Source organism: Silene latifolia, chromosome 1 (assembly GCF_048544455.1).
Source record: "Silene latifolia isolate original U9 population chromosome 1, ASM4854445v1, whole genome shotgun sequence".
In the NCBI taxonomy this organism is placed as follows: domain Eukaryota; kingdom Viridiplantae; phylum Streptophyta; class Magnoliopsida; order Caryophyllales; family Caryophyllaceae; genus Silene; species Silene latifolia.
In genome coordinates, this window is record NC_133526.1 from 123,898,304 (window position 1) to 123,907,676 (window position 9,373).

Genomic DNA, 9,373 nt, shown 5'->3' on the forward strand with positions numbered 1-9,373 from the left:
TGGCTAAAGACCTCGGTTTCATGGGCCAAAGTTTTCAGTCGGACGAGCAAAGTTGCTCAGTTGAATTTGTCTTGTCTCAGTTAATACTGGGCCATGTTTACAGCTGGACGAGCAAAGTTGCTCAGTTGAATGAATTTGTCCAGTCTGTGTGAAAAGTGGGCCTCACATGTGAGGGGGAGTGTGAAGAAACCCAAAGTTCCACATGTGAGGGTTGTCCCACATTGATAAAAGAGGAGAAGAATTACCACTTTATAAGGCAAGGGGCTACTCCCTCTATCGCCAATTGGTTTTAGAGTACCACCTTTATACTACCACTGAACACGCTAGTTTCATTGTAAGTATTATGCAGTTTGTTCTATTTATTCGTTCACAAATGCTCAGATTTGGAATACCAAAATATCATCGTCAATTTTTTTTTTTTTTTTGGGTTTGGGGTAGCGGCGACTACCCCTTGCTATCTACTGGGTTCGCCCATGTCCACAGGTAGAACATCACAAAGAGCCTCATCTAAGTAGTTCTTGCTAATGGAGAAGGACACTAAGCATTGCTTATCCACTCCAACTCCAGCCCCTTTGTTGAGCCATCTCAACTTGTAAGGATCATGATGGTCTTGTGTAGGTAAAGATAGCTTCTCAATGAGAGTACTAAAAGTCACATTGGTACAACTCCCACTGTAACACCCCCATTTATTTAGGAACCTTTAGCTAGGCCTCCCAAGTAAATATGAGAATTACCATCTCAGTTTCCCGAGACAGTGTATAATCCAAAGTACTTTAAATAAAATTAACCAATAAAAGTTTCATTACAATAGTCAACCGATTAATTAAACTATAATAATACAATTTACTATGCAGCGGAAATAAATAAGATTACATAAATAATTAAGTCAAACTAATGTGATCTAGACAACTGCTCCAGTCCAAGTTTTCACGTCCCAAAGCTTCTCACAGCTCAAACAAGTACCTGTTATTTAATCTGCTTCCCAATTAACCGAAAATATTAATTGGTTCACCACAGGACGCCATCAATTAAAGCAGGCATCATTTTTATTTTTGACATGACACGAACACACGTCAACCAAAGGTTGAGTAGAAAACTAAACAATGTATAAAAATAGCAAAACATGCAATAATCGATTAATATACAATTACATAATAAACAATCCCTCATACCATCCACAACATCACGGCACACAGCCATTCCGGGACACGTAGTCCACTCCAAGACACACAGTCTAATGGACACACAGTCCGGACACAAAGTCCCGTCTTAGGTCCGCAACCCTTCCACAACCCCGTGCCTGGCCTATAAAATAGTCACCTCATCTCATGCCAGATAACAACTCCCAATTTCACAACATACAATAACAATGACATACAATACTAATGACAGTAACCAATATTATATAAGCCAATGGCACAAAATAGAAAATCCATCAAGTCATTAAAAGATCGTCGTAAACAGTTAAACTCACCCTTCACCTATCCACCACATTGTACATTTAATCCAACTTTTAGCAATAACAAAAATAAGACAAGATTGAGTAGTTTCCTACCTTTTCGCAAAATCTTCAACAATTCAAGCTAGCATAATCAAAATGGCTCTTCTAAAAATCACCACCTAAACAAGATAATTAATTCACAATATTACTAACTAATTCAATTAAAAAACGACATGTAATTAATTAAGTAAAACCCGTCTAAAAAATTCCCAACACACCCACATACACACTGATACAGGAGGGATACAAGTATATGTTCAAAACGCAAGTTGACGCCATTCTTCACATTTCAGATTCGTTCACTTGATTTAGAAGCTAAATATCTCCAAACATATAGCTAATTATGGTCTTATTCATATTCTAAATAAAATTACATGATGTTAGCTTTCTAACGAATGGTCACACGCTTTATTTGGTTAAGTAACGAAGGAGATATGATCGTTTTAAGTTGAGTTGTCCAGATTGTACGCGGGTGACGCTATTTTGGCGAACTAAGATAGAAGTTTGGTTAGAATTGTTCTCACGTTTACTTCCCTAAATCGAGTCTTATAATCAGTTTCCTAATTCGAGTCAATTTGTTATTATTTTCATAATAAGTATAGGAGAGTTTCCTAATAAATTTAGGAAAGTTTGTTACTTTCCTAATCCTAGTTAAGGTAGTTGTTATATTATTTGCTAGTTCGTTTAAGGTACAGTTAGTAGTATAAATAGAGAGCTTGTATGTCAATTTTATTCAATTGAATGAGAGAGTTAATTCAAGTTTTATACTTGGTTGTTCTAATTGCTTGTGAGTTATTAGAGTTATTATTTATTCCTTGCGAGGTTGAGATTTTAGTGTGATTCGATCCTTGTGAAGTGCGAGCCACCATTCGTGTATATCTTCGAATTTCTTGCGAGGAAGGAGAGTTTATTCAAGTCATATCCTAGTTTTAGTTGAGGGGTCTTGCGAGATTATCACAACTAATTCATATCTTTATTGTTTTCGTTACTTATACATAAAAAAACACCAAAAACACATTAATTCCGGTGCGTATTTTATTATTCAAAAATCAAACAGTAAAAATCGTATTTATTTTATATCACACACCCATAAACTCATGGTCTAACCCGTTATTTTATTACCTAAATATATTAATTCCTCGATGTAACTGGCCAAGCTCATTATCCAAGTCTAACGTCAAAATTCGCACAAGGACCCAATTAATGGACATGTTACATGTTGACTTTTTACACATTATTATGATGCGTCTTACGTACTCATTGTTAAAAAAAAAATGAACAAAACCCATCACTAACAAACCATTCCCATGTAATCATCATCATCATCGTTATATGATGATGTACACGAAACCCAACTAGGCTCAGCACTCAAATTACGCCTTCCTCTAGCTCCTATCTACGACATACACAACCCAATAACAACCACCACACACACCGTCAACAGCCACCACCGTGACACACCAGTCACGGTGCAGCAACAACCCTGACCGACCTCAGCAAGCCCTCCAAACACGGGTTCAATAGTAGCTCCAACACCAACAACAATCAACCCGACAACCCTATACAACTAACGACTTATCTCACCAAAATGCAACCTCGACTCCAACCACACCGCCAGCAGGCCACCACCGTGGTCTCCCTTGACCCACGGTGGACCCTAGTAGCAAACCCAACCCAGGTCATGGTCTAATCAGTCACAGTGGAGGTTCAAAACCCTTGTATATCTCGGTACAACCATCCACAATATACAAATCGCCTGACCCTTAAAACAACATGTTTAATACACCTTAACCACCATCACCACCACCACTACAGTCCACCACCGTACCCTAGCATCACCCACAACCCACAACCCATGACCAAAACCAGACCCTAACCTCCCTGGGCCAGCCACAAACGACGGGGTAAAACGCAGCCGAAAGTTAGTACAAACAGCAGCAACAAACATAGTATATACCATAGTCAAACCCTAATTACCCGGTCAACGGTGGTCAATGGCGGGTCAAGGTCATGGTGGGTCAACGGTATAAATTAATTAAGATATAGACTAGTTATGAGACGGTCTTACCTTTAGATCTTGAGGCAAAAAGATGACAAGCTCCCTTTAATTCTCCCTCTCTCTCTTTTTGTGAATTGTTGTGAATTTTATGTGAATAAAGACTGATAATTTATTTGAGTCTAGCTTATATAGTGATAAGGTAAGACAATAAGGAAGTTTCTAGGAAATTACCAATTATTATGTATTATTAATATTATTAATATTATTATCTTATATTACTAATATCATTGCTATTATTATTATTATTATTATTATTATTATTATTATTATTATTATTATTATTATTATTATTATTATTATTATTATTATTATTATTATTATTATTATTATTATTATTATTATTATTATTATTATTATTATTATTATTATTATTATTATTATTATTATTATTATTTACTACCGAGATAAACCCGTCTTATATGCTTATTATTACTCCGCCTCATATTTATTATTATTTTCTTCTTATAACATAATTCGTAAATTATATTTTAATAAATATAATTTTATAAAATACATTTCACCTTTTATCGTTGACTAACCATTGACCAAGCCTTAAAATACGGGGTATTACACCCACCATCAACGGTGAGATTGCAAACCCTTCCCTTAATGGTACACCTAGATATAAAGAGTTGTTGTTTTTGATCCATTTTCAATTATTGGGGTTGGGTATGCATCACTCTCCAAGTAACCAAACTCAAACCGAAATCTGGCTCAACCATTTCAGTCTCCTCTTGCTCCTTTCCTCCCTCATCATCATCATCACAAACAAGAATCTCATCCTCACCCTAGTGAACCACGTCAAAGCTACTAAGAGATCTCTTGGTTTGGCATTCTTTAGCAAAATGACCAAAACCTTGGAATTGATAGCATGTTTTAAGGGCTGTGGTGTTTTAAGTGAGGTTGTGGGTGCTTTGCCTTTGTCGAGAGTGGGGGTTTTGGTTTGGGAAGTGGGTTCATCAATTTTGATTTTGGTTGGGGTTTGGTTGGGGTGGTTTTGGAGGGTGGTTTTGTGGTGGTGGCTTTCCCCTTGCCCAATTTCTCAACCCCTATTGCCAAATTCAAGGCCTCATCAAAGGATAACACTTGATGCATTCGGACCCTACTAGCAATATTAACATCCAATCCCTCAACAAACCTAGAAATCTTTTGTTCGGGTTTCTCATTGATTTCACATTGCAAGGTGAGTTGTTCAAAGTCTCTATGATATGACTCAATAGGTTGTTGGTCTTTTTTAAGTTGAGTTAGTCTAATGAACATGTCTTGAGTGTAGTCTCTAGGCACAAACTTTTCCTTAAGCTTCTTTTTCAGTTTTAACGAAGACTTAATGGGTTCTTTACCATCCCTTCTTCTCTGATTTTTTAGGTTCTGATACCAAAGGGAAGCATCACCTTTGAGTTTCAAGATTGCAACTTTAAAAGCTTTGTTATCCGAATAACCTTTAACTCAACGACTCTTTTAATGGTCCTAAACCAATCTAACAAATCCTCGGGGTTTAAGCTACCATAAAAATCAGGAATTTCTACCTTTAAGTCCTTGTTGTGCTCTCCTTGTAATGGCTCGGCCATGGAATCCTCCGAATCTGAATAGGCCTCTTCTTCTTGGACACCTGGACCTCTTCCTCCTCCCATGAAAGCACGGCCCCTTCCCCTGCCACGGTGTGGTGGTCGTCCTCCTCGTGCTTGATATAGTATTCATTTACACCAACTTCCTTCCTTATTTTCATGCTTTCCGACTCAATTCGAGTCGGTTTTATACGTCTTGCCTTGCATTTCGCACCCTGATTCCCTAGTCTATGATATTATGTCCGTCTTGCAGGTTTTGAGGCGGAAATGGAGGAATCGGAGCAAGAGAGACGGTTTGATAGGCTAAGCATGAAGATAGGAGGAAGGAATGCTGAGAGAAGCTCCCAGCCGGTAGGCCGATAACCGGTCAGCCGCCTGGGAGTCCCCCAATACTTAGCAAAGGCAAATTAAGAAGGAAGTTACAACGAACTCCCAGTCGGGCAGGCTATCGGCAGCCGGCTGGGAGCACAAGAAGAAGGAAGAAAGTGAAGAAGTTCTAGCGAAATATGAGCCGGGCAAGGCACCGGCAGCCGGCCGGCCGGCTGGGAATGCAGGCTGAAGCCTAAAGTCAACAAGAAGAAGGAAAAAAGTCAAACGTGCTCCCAGCCGGTGGACCACTGGCAGCCGATCCACCGGCCTGACGCACCTGATGACATTTTCCAAGCTTCATTCATACAACGGACTCCCAGCCGGTCAGGCCACCGGCAGCCGACCCGTCGGCTGGGACCCCTTTTCCGCATTTTACCCTTATTTGTAATTTCTAACCTAATTTGGGTATAACCTATAAATACCCCCTCCCTAATGATTTGTACACACAACCCTAGATCTGAAATTATTTTCCTTAATCTTATGCAAACCCTTAATCAAAACTTTAATCTTTCTCTAATCAAATATTAATTACTTCATAGATTAGCTTAGAATTATTTGTTATCAATTGTTTATATTTAGTATTGGGTTGTTAATTGTAGATTGGTGAAGAATATTCTTCTATTTAATCAAAGATTGCAACTTTGTCTTCAATATTGGTATAATCTCTTCTCTATTATTGTTCATCTTTCAATTGTTTACATTTTGAGTTGTTTAGTTAGTTATATTTGCAAACATGCTTTCCTCTACTTACTACATGCTAAAGTCTCCATCTTTTACCTTTGTTATTGTGAATATGTGTGAGTAGTGACCTACTAGGACCAGGGGGGGGGGGGAACTCTTGTAGGATTATAGGGGAGGATTAAGGCATGGGAAGAATGAAATTGTTGAATATATGCTTGTTGATTTTATCATGCACATAAGGTGTTTGTGAGAATGCTTAGGTGAGAATTTGAGCATTTAATCTATCTTTCTAATTGTTGGGTGAGAGCTTGACTAGTAATTAGGAATCACATGCTAAAATTAAGGGTGGGTTAATTAGGTGAGAGCTTAATCAACCTTACTTTGGGGGTTAGTCTTATGTCGAGAGATCGAATCTTTCCCTTACATATGTTCTAAGTTTTGCCTTTTTGTGTTCTTGTTCCCCCTTCCCTACTCGAGTGAACCCGACATCGATCCTAGTTCTTTAACCATCGTTTTTATCATCTTAAGCCTTTAATCGTTTTCTATTGTTGTTCTAGTCTAGTTCTTTAGTTAGTTTAAATCAACCCATTCCCCTTAATCGAACCAAACTAGTAGCTTAGACAAACAATTCTAGACCCATAATTCCGCCCCTAGGGTTCGACCTTTCCAAGACTACAACTTCATTCGTACACTTGCGAAGCTATAAATATAAAATTGTACAACAAGTTTTTGGCGCCGTTGCCGGGGACGACAATATTGGATATGATTATTTGTTTTCATCTAGGCTTAGTTCTTATATTTGTTGCTTGTTTGTTTTCTCCCCTTGTCCTAGTGCAATATTTACATTAGGACTATTTGATCTTTTGTCAAGTGCATGAATAGGTGCTACATCGGACCTCTCTTTCCCCTTGATCACGAGATCGAGAAGACATTCCGGGCAAGAAGAAGATTAGCTCTTTCGGCAATTCGAGGATCCCGACCCATTTTTAACCCACCAATCACCCAAAATTCTACAATTGATAACTTAAACCAACTACCCTCTTCCTCCACCCTATCACTCCTTCACATTCCACATAACTCTCCACCACATAACTCTCCCATCAATTCACCACAAAATTCACCAACACATTCGCAACATTCCACCCATACAAACGATACCGAATCTCCACGAAACAACCTCATAAACGACGATATGGCGGACCAACCTATGGGATATTACAATAGGCCTGATCCCAACCGTGGTTGTTCGGCTATTAACTATGAAGCTCTCGCTCCCAATACATTTGAGCTTCGTCACCATGTGATCAACTACATGCAACAATATGTCTTCCATGGAATGAAAAATGAGGATGCACACCAACATCTCACCTCATTCAAAGAGAAAGTGGGTTCAATAAAGCACAACGGTGTAACCGAAGAGCAAATTCTCTTAATGCTCTTCCCCATATCCTTGAAAGACAATGCTAAGAAGTGGTTGAATTCTCACGAGCCGGGCACATTTACTACTTGGGAAGCTTTATCCAAGGCTTTCATCAATAAGTTCTACCCACCATCTAAGACCGCAAGAATTCGCCATGATATTCAAACCTTCAAACAAAGACCCATGGAAACTCTAAGTGAAGCTTGGGAACGTTTTAGAGATCTCCTCTCATCTTGTCCATACGATGGTATCCCAAAATGGATGACCACCCAAACCTTTTTCCAAACTCCTGAGCAAAGGTTCCAGAATATGATCGTGGCGGCATCCGGTGGAAACTTTGATGGTATGAATAACGCTTAAATCACAGAAATGATTCAAAGCATTTCCGAGATGGAGATTAGTTATGCTAGAGACGTGGACTACAAAAGTGAAGGACCTTCCAAGATAGAGATGGAGTACAAGTCAAAATTGGATACTTTGACAAAGGAATTTGAAGAGTTCAAAATGGCGAAGAAGGATGGGGATTCAAAGCATGCCAATGAGGACGGACCTAGCCATTCCAAGGTCTATTACGTCCAAGAACCTAGGTCCCCACCTAGGCACTATCCTCCTCAAATGCTTTGCGACTATTGTGGCGGTGTGGGGCACACCATTGAGTATTGTTCGTCTATTCCACAAGATGACCAACAAGAGTGCTTTGCTCTTCAAGGGCAAGGTGCACCGAGGCTCCCGTATCAACTCCATTAGACCTTCTATCGTGCCTTCCCTAACCAAGACCCGAAACTTTCCTTTGCGGGGCAACCATGGGACCCCAAGTATCAACAACCACAATACATGCCTCCACCAAAGCCCGATCATTCTAGGCAATACAATCAAAACCAAGGCCAAGGCTCCAACTACCGGGGTCAAAGGCAACATGACAATCTAAACTACATCCAACCTCATCAAAGAGACAACTACCGCAACCAAAACCAACACTCTCCATACCAACAACAAGGCTATCAACCAAACCAACCATCTCAACAACCATTCAACCAACAACAAGGATACCAACAAGGGTATCAACAACAACAAAATTCCTACCCACCTCCACAAAATCAACAACAATACATAGAACCACCCAACCCCACCTCCTCTCTTGAGAAATTGTTAAGGGAAATGGATGCCAAGGCCGAGAGAAGAGAGGCCCAAGTTGACAATCAATTCAAAAGTTTGAAAACCGAACTTTCAAATGTCCAAGAACATCAAAGGACATTTGACTCATTCATGGCCAACCAAAGCCCATCTTCTTCACAAAAAGCTCCACACTCATTGCCTCCTCAAGGTTCTCATCCTAGAGATGGACCACCACCACACCAACAAGCTCATGTGGTGACCTTCAGAGTGGGAAAGACTTGGAGGACCCTTACAAGGACTATGAACCAAAGAGAAAGAGAGATGTGATGAGAGATGGTGAGGAGAGCCCACCTCTCTCACCAACAAGTAGAGTTGACAACACTAAGAAGGGGAAGGTGAGTGACTATATTGAAGATGATGAGAACTTTGTTTTGGAGGAAATAATGGTTGAAAGAGACCAAGGGAAATGAGAAGAAGCAAATGAAGTAGTTAACACCAAGCAAGCCTCAACTCCCAGAAAGGCTGCTAACCTGCCAATTCCATTTCCTAACAGAAGTAGAGTAATGAATGAGGAGAGGAAATTCTCAAAATTCTTGGACATGGTAAAGAAGCTCGAAGTTTCACTACCTTTCAACGAGGTAGTGACTCAAATGCCGCTCTAC

The 9,373-nt window shown here is 39.6% G+C and overlaps 1 long non-coding RNA gene across 1 annotated transcript; it reads right to left on the reverse strand.

Annotated features, from left to right (window-relative positions):
- Nucleotides 1–803: 803 nt before the first annotated feature.
- LOC141601911 (uncharacterized) lies at nt 804–3,642 on the reverse strand. Its single transcript, XR_012524371.1, has 3 exons — nt 3,570–3,642; nt 1,556–1,620; nt 804–975 (listed from the first exon to the last, which is right to left on the reverse strand). It is a non-coding gene; the product is annotated as an uncharacterized LOC141601911 (long non-coding RNA).
- Nucleotides 3,643–9,373: the final 5,731 nt, after the last annotated feature.